This window comes from Schistosoma mansoni, chromosome 2 (assembly GCF_000237925.1).
Source record: "Schistosoma mansoni strain Puerto Rico chromosome 2, complete genome".
Taxonomy (NCBI): Eukaryota; Metazoa; Platyhelminthes; class Trematoda; order Strigeidida; family Schistosomatidae; genus Schistosoma; species Schistosoma mansoni.
Genome location: NC_031496.1, coordinates 15,505,596 through 15,513,311, shown reverse-complemented (window position 1 = coordinate 15,513,311; position 7,716 = coordinate 15,505,596).

The following is a 7,716-nucleotide window of genomic DNA, read 5'->3' as shown; positions in this document are numbered from 1 at the left end:
TTCAATACTCTCGACTGTGTTATGCAACACTACTTCATTTTAATTGACCTTCACTTGAATGTTCGAAATCTTTGATAGTTTTGTAAAGCCCCTCTATTTTATTATAGAGTACTACATGTAAAAAGTACCCTCAAAAACGACTGTACAGCTTCAAAAAATGATATCGTCGGAAAAAACTCTTTACTAAAACGTCTTCATTTTTTTAAATGAATCAATAGACTTCTCTTGTTTTCTCAAATCTGGAAGCATTGTATCGGTGTTTTATCTCAATATGAGAATCCTCAGAGGCATGCACTCATGAACTTATAAGGGATCAATACCAAGTCCTCTTGCTTGAGCTAGCGTCTAATGGTTTAGACTTCGAAGTTACAACTTTCATGAGCATCATTTATTGCCCATAATGTCTCTAGTCTTTCTCCTAATATAATTAAACTCCACTGCTCGTGGCTTTTTATGAGAACAACCTCTCATAATAATTGTCATCTGATCTTTAAACATGTTAACCGATAATTTATCGGTCTAAGCGACTGACTTTTCAAAAGTTCTATGTTCTAAAATGAAAGATTTGATTATTCAAGGGTATTAAAATCATCTTCATACTGATATCCAGTAAATTCTTGATTTGTCTAAGTTACTAAATCGATCAGGATCGGAGAACAAATTATTTTGAAATTGTTTTCCACTAGGAAATTAATTTATATGCTAGTCTATTCTTAGAAATCTTTAAATAAAACCAATGACAACATTTTTCGATATATATTTAATTGTTCAATTTGAGATTTACAGAAACAGACATGTGAGACAGACATATGTGTAGATGCGTTCTTTAAATTACTTACTTACTTTCGCCTGTTACTCCCAATGGAGCATAGGCCGGTTCTTTAAATTACTTGGTAGATTTAAACTATCCCAATTAAATCTTCAGTTTTGTAAGTATGTAAATGAATTCCTAACATCGATACTTCACTAAGAGTACAAATAAACTTTCCCTTAAGTACTTTTGAATTCTTACTTCCATTAATATTCAAGGCATCAAACAAGTAAATCAAGTAATTTTGAATTTTAAACAATTTTCTACGTAATATGATGACAATTTTTAACTACACTTTGTTATGAATGAAAGTTTGTTGATTATCTGTAAGTTACATACTTCATACTTAGCCATTCTTTCAGGTTTAAAAAGGATCCATTTTTGTAAGCATACTCACCAACTTCTTAAGAATACCTCTGTATTATAAATAATCGTTTTTCAATCATCTTATAATCATTAGTACGGCAACAAATAATTCAGATTACATTCTAATCAAAATCAATAAAATGAAAGAGCTTGAATTGTAGAAAGTAAGATTTTTTAGTCAAATAGTTAATTCAAATTGGTATCCACAGAAGTTACACACTGTAAGATGGTTAATTATTGAAAAAAAAGAATCCTCATCAACGTAACATTTATATGTTTGAGTCATAAATAAATGGCCTAAAGTATCATTAAAAAAATATCAACACATTCTTTTCTTGTACATCCAACACATTAGATCTCAATGTTTAGTAACTTTGATTATTTAAAAACTAGATCAACAAGTAAATGAAACATACAAGGCTGTATTCGTCAAGCAAAATAACAGTAATATTGGCCATTACAGTTCATTAATAATACTTAGGATTGCCTTCTGACCCATGATATTTACACTTCGATTCTCATTTTTTTCTTAGCAATCTTGTAAATAACTAAATGTATGTTGTTTAACAAACCACATCCAATGTAAGTTAAGGTAATGAATCCCTTATAATCGAATAACAAGAATTTCTTGTCTAATATGGTCAAGCTAGTTACTATAAACAAGATTCTCTTTTTAATCTTTACATTTAATAACTTGATTACGAAATCTTCTCGTTTTCAGTTGGGTTTACTAGTTAATGAAATTACTTGTCAAAATAATAAATGACGAAAAACGAATAGTTACTTTGTGTATTTTTAACACATTCTAAGTCATTGAACATTGTTGAACTAACACATTTATATATAGTTAAGATCATGAGTCAATTGAAGCTAGACTACCATGGAAAACCTGGAAGCACTGAACGGCCGTCTCGTCCTAATGTGGGACTCCTCAGCAGTGCACATCCACGATCCCGCACTCGCGAGATTCGAACCCAGGACCTATCAGTTTCGCGCCAGAGCACTTAATCGATAGACCACTGAGCCGGCATCCAGTGGTGTTAATGTCTAACCTCAATCAATCCACAAAATTGCACGACCAATCACCATTATACTGAGGTAGATACCTGTCTCTACCTGACATGGATTAGCTCCACTGGCCACGACTTCTCACTAGAACTCCAGGAATTACTTCATGGAGCCAGTCACTAGTGAGCATATGATCATCATCACAAGGGGGTTTTGCGGAGATTTTAGTAATTTTATATAGTTAACTTTGTGGATGCGCACTGCTGAGGAGTCCCACAATAGGACGAAACGGCCTTCCAGTACTTCCAGGTTTTTCATGGTGGTTTAGCTTCAATTGACTCATGATCTTAACTTTATAAAATTACTAAAATCTCCACAAAACCCCCTTGTGATAACACATTTATAGTTATGTTATCAAATGTTGCGTCCTTCTCTTTTAATTCAATCGCGTTATCTCCGTTGTTAATTGGAATTATAATGAATTGAATAAAATAAATTATACCAGTTTCTGAGTAAATAATGAACAAAATTGGCTAACGAATTCGAATTATAACGATACTACCATGTTATTAATAACTGAGAATCATTATGATGTCTAATGATCATTGTGTCAAGTAAGTGAAATTATCGTTCGGTAAAATTTAAAAATATAATGAGATAATAAGTGAAAAAATAATACTGAGTTCGAACATGATTTATTTTCCTAACTAAATGGTGCGTATATTTTATTTCGTATTAAACTACCAATCACGGACTCGATTTAAGTTCAAAATCGAATTTTGATTGACGCCTTTCTGAGATCAGTTCTGTCTACGTTTACGGATTGAAATATGTTTGTGAAAATAAGTAAATAAGAAGAATTGAGAGTAAGACCTCTAACTGCGTTTGCAAATATATTCTTTTAATACTATATGTGATATAAAGGAGAAAAGTCATTATTAACTCCATCCTCTGACCCTTAAACTCTCAACAATGAAGGAAAAAAAATTAGAACAAAGGAAATGTTTTCTTTTCTTGAATATCCTGATTGCAAATAAAGACATTTCTTGGTGAAAATTGTTTTCTTAAAAATTAGTTATTACTTACAAAGGAATTATTCTTCACAAAATGACCTCAAACTTTAAATAAGTGCCCTACAGTCGACCTGTTTTATCCATAACCTAATAAATAAAATCTTAAATCAGTGGACATTTAATAGTTTCTCTTTTCCTTTGATGATTGCAATACTGATTAAATGACAAGGTTCAAAATTACTATTTTGCATAACTTTAACAAGACAACCGTACATGAGTAAGAAATGGAACAACAGAATACTTGATGACCATTGGTCATTCAAAGTTATTGACAAAGTGGAAGGAAACCTATATGTCATTTTATTTTTGTCTTTTTTACATTGATAAAGTAACTCGTTATACATATAGGAAGTCCAAGCTATGATGCACAAGAAACATAGTTAACGTCTTCCTTCAGCATCATCATGATCTCTGATATCACGAATTAGTCCCCTTATTTTTTAACCATCTGACTCGAACTTATTTATTTTTGTCTTTATAATCCTTTTAGTTAAATTGTACTTCTGAATATTTCTCATTACCTTATTTTCACAATTGCAAACCTTTTATAATTGTTGACTTTGTCGTATTACTCTCAGTAATGGATTTTTCATTGTCAGCGATTGTCGCTGCCGGTTTGGGAATTTGTGCAGATTGTAGCATTTTCACAGTTGAATTCATGAGTCGATATCAGCCAGACCGCCATTAAAAACCTGACAGAACTAGACGGTCGCTTCGTCCTAGTATAGGACTCCTCGTCAGTGCACATCCATGAACCCGCATGCAGAACGCCAAGCAAGGACCCTCAGCCTCGAGCGCGGACGCTTAAGCTCTAGATCACTGATTCAACATACACCATCTTGCGCAACCGTTTATCCATTGTCTGAGGGGGATAGCTGTCTCATGCCCGACAAGGATCGAGATCTACTGACCACGGCTTCTTACTAGAATTTCAGGAGTTGATGTGCACTGCTGAAGGGTTACATAATAGGAAGAAATGGCAGTCCGGCGATTGCAGGCTTTCTATCGTTATTGCATTTCTATAACAAACTTAAAGCTTTGTTTTTTTATATGATTCAATTCCCAAACACGATAACACTATCAGGGAAAAACATTTCCTAGAATTTGTATACAACTTATTGTGTGCATAGATTTAAGAACAACTACATTAGTTGACTCATGTTAAATTTGCATTAGATTGTAGTATTTTGACGTTTATGATCATTTATTATGTTTGGTTTAGCTGACATGAATTATCGCTTTATTTAGTAATTATATAGTTGAGTCATTCGTTTGAATTTTAGAAAACTTATGATGAATAATAAATAATTATATTTATATTCATCAAATATGTTTAGCAGAATAGGGGTTTGTGGTGATTGTAGTAACTTAATAGTTAAGTTCATGAGTCGTTCGCTCACCAGACTGAAGGTCTTGGGTTCGAGTCCCCCGTGCAGTATCGTTGGTCCACACTGCCGAGGAGTCCTATACTGGGACGAAACGGCCGTCTAATGCTTTTAGGTTTTCCATGGTAGTCTAGATTCATTCGACTCATAAATTCAACTATTAAATACATTTAATTAAAAATAAACTAACTCGTAAGAGATCATATACACTCGTAATTAATGTTCTGATGGGATAATATTAAACAATTATTGATTTTATTATGATCATTATTTTCAACTTTGATTATTCATTCGCTTAATGGTAAACAATTTATATGATTTCTGTTAAATGCTTTATATATGAATAAATAATTGGGCTCAATAGAAAAGGATATATGTATCTATAATGCTTGATAGTTATGAATTATGAAAGTCATTGAGATTAGATTTATAGATTGATTAGGAGTACAAATTGCAAGTCCAAGATCAATTTAGTGTATTTAATGCTCTTATCAAATATTAACTAAATCATCATGACAAGCATTGATCGAGTAGAAGATTGATTACGTAATAGTTTGATTTATAGTAAAAGAGGTTTTTTAATTTGAACTATTGTTTATTATTTATGCTCATGGTATCGTCAAATATTTTTCGAAGCTAATATAGTGTCAGTTGGTATATTAAGCTCATATACTTTATTTTAGCTTCTGGACAAACCAATTCATCTATCCATCATAATCATGTTTTGACTTTGTTAATTATTCACTTATTAACCCTGACTATTTTTTATATGAGCGTATGTGTGTGTACACTTCTTATTCTAATTATCACATGTCTATAATTTATTCTTGTCTGACTATAAATATTGATTAACGCTTGCTTAAATCGAGTTGGCTTACCCGCCATCTCCAATGTGTGTCATTTGTTAATAAACTGTAGCTGCCGCTTCTCTTTACCTTCTGATTTTATGCACCGTTAAGATTGGTATTATAACGGTTATCAAGGTGATCGATTAACGAAGCACGGCACTACACTAATACCTTATGTTTATGTTAATGTTTTCTTGATACTTAATAGCTGATTTCATATTGTTATTCACGATAAAAACTATATTTGAAGTATGAATGATCAATAAAATTAAAATAGACGTTTAATCGTTTGACTGAATTCAAGTCTACTGGCGTTTAGGTACCTGGTTTAGTATTAATAATCGTTGTGGATGAATTCAACTGCTGAATAGATCTCAGGTAGTTAATTACTAGTTAACAAGTATTTCCTATTCATTTAGCTTATAACTGGATACTACTTACAATGATTAAAAGCGAAACTTAGAAATTCATGGTTTGATCAATAGAGTATCCATTTCAGTAAATTGTACATACTTGGAATATTTTTTTTGTTTCATCTAGAATCTTATCAACTGAGAAGGGATTAAAGTGAGAAGGAGCAATGGTCTTAGAAACATTTAAATAATGAATTCACTCTATTTTGTAAATTTTGTTAAAGCTCAGTTGTTTAGATTACAAGGAGTTATTTTATGTTTATTACAGTTTCAAATTTTATGTTTGTCAAGTTTGTCAAATGACTAAATTACTCAAGTTTGCTAAAAAACTAAATGAATCATTAAATAGTTGAACAAGAGATGTAGTTTTTTTCATATTTAATGCTCCAATGAATTATTCAATTTTTCAGTTGAATAGATTAACAGAAATTAAATGAGTCAACAGTATATTACTTAGTAATCTTTGCATTTCTATTGATGATAGTATTCACATTAGATCTTCGTGAAATATGTTCTTGTTATATCCCGTGGAGAATTATGAATGGTAACTCTGAGGTCTATTTATGGACCAATATGATATGTATATTTCCTATTGTCTAATTGTTAAGTAACTAAACTATTCGCATTCGTGTTCCTCTTATCATAAGCTTTATTTTGACCTATGAACTATTGTTGAATTATCCTCAGCCTATTGATTACTGTGCCTCCTATTCACAGCCACATTTGGCTAAATCTTGTACAAATGTTATTTTCTATTTTATGGTACGATGTGGTCAGTTTGTTTGGTATATAAACCCAGTATGTTTGAGAATAATGATTCATATTGCAGAGGCTGTTGTTGATGTTCTGAACTTAACTGACTGGGCTAGGCTGATAGAATGACTGATAAGTACTCAAGACTGCTCATACGGTTTTCGTGTATCATTAGTCTGATCGATAATTCGCTCCTCTCACATTGGTGGGAATCAGCACGTTCATATATCAAACATGGCACGCACGCATTTACACGTTATAACAGTTCTTCAATGTATATATAATGAACTGAATATGAAGTTTTTTAAGCTATGATCATTTTATTTTGTAGCAGGTACTATAGTCAAATACCGTTTAATTTTTGAGTGTATTCAGAGAGGGTATTGTGGATATTATTGAAAGTTAATAGTTGAATTCATGAGTAAATTGAAGCTAAACCACCATGGGAAACCTGGATTGGTTGAAGTTAGACATTATCATCGTTGAATGCCGGCTCAATGATGTAAAGGTTAAGTGCTCGCGCGCGATACTGATAGGTCCCGAGTTCGGATTTCGCGAGGCAAGATTGTGGATGCGCACTGATGAGGTGTCCAACACTGGTACGAAACAGCCGCCCAGTGCTTCCGGGTTTTCCATGGTGGTCTAGCTTCAATTAACTCATGAGTTTAACTATTAAATCTTAGGTATATTTTACTGAAGTTTTATTTCCCTTGGTGAAATTATGATTTATAGTTATCGACTATTTATCAAAGAGTGTGAGGCGTTCCTAACTGATATATCATAACATGAATGGTCGTCAAACTAACCAAACATCATATTATTCTCTAATTTTTCGTAAACTAGTTCATGTTTTCATTTCACAACTAATTACATTATGAAACAGTCTAATAGAATTTGCTTTCTTGTTTTGTTTCTATACTTAATGAATAAGTCAAATGCTTGTAGATAAAGTGAAAAGAATTTTCTGCTGATAATTTAGTATAAGTTATTGTCTTGAAATAAAATAAGCCAATGGTGGCGGTTAAAATAATGAAATAAATTAGAAAACCGTCAAGTAAT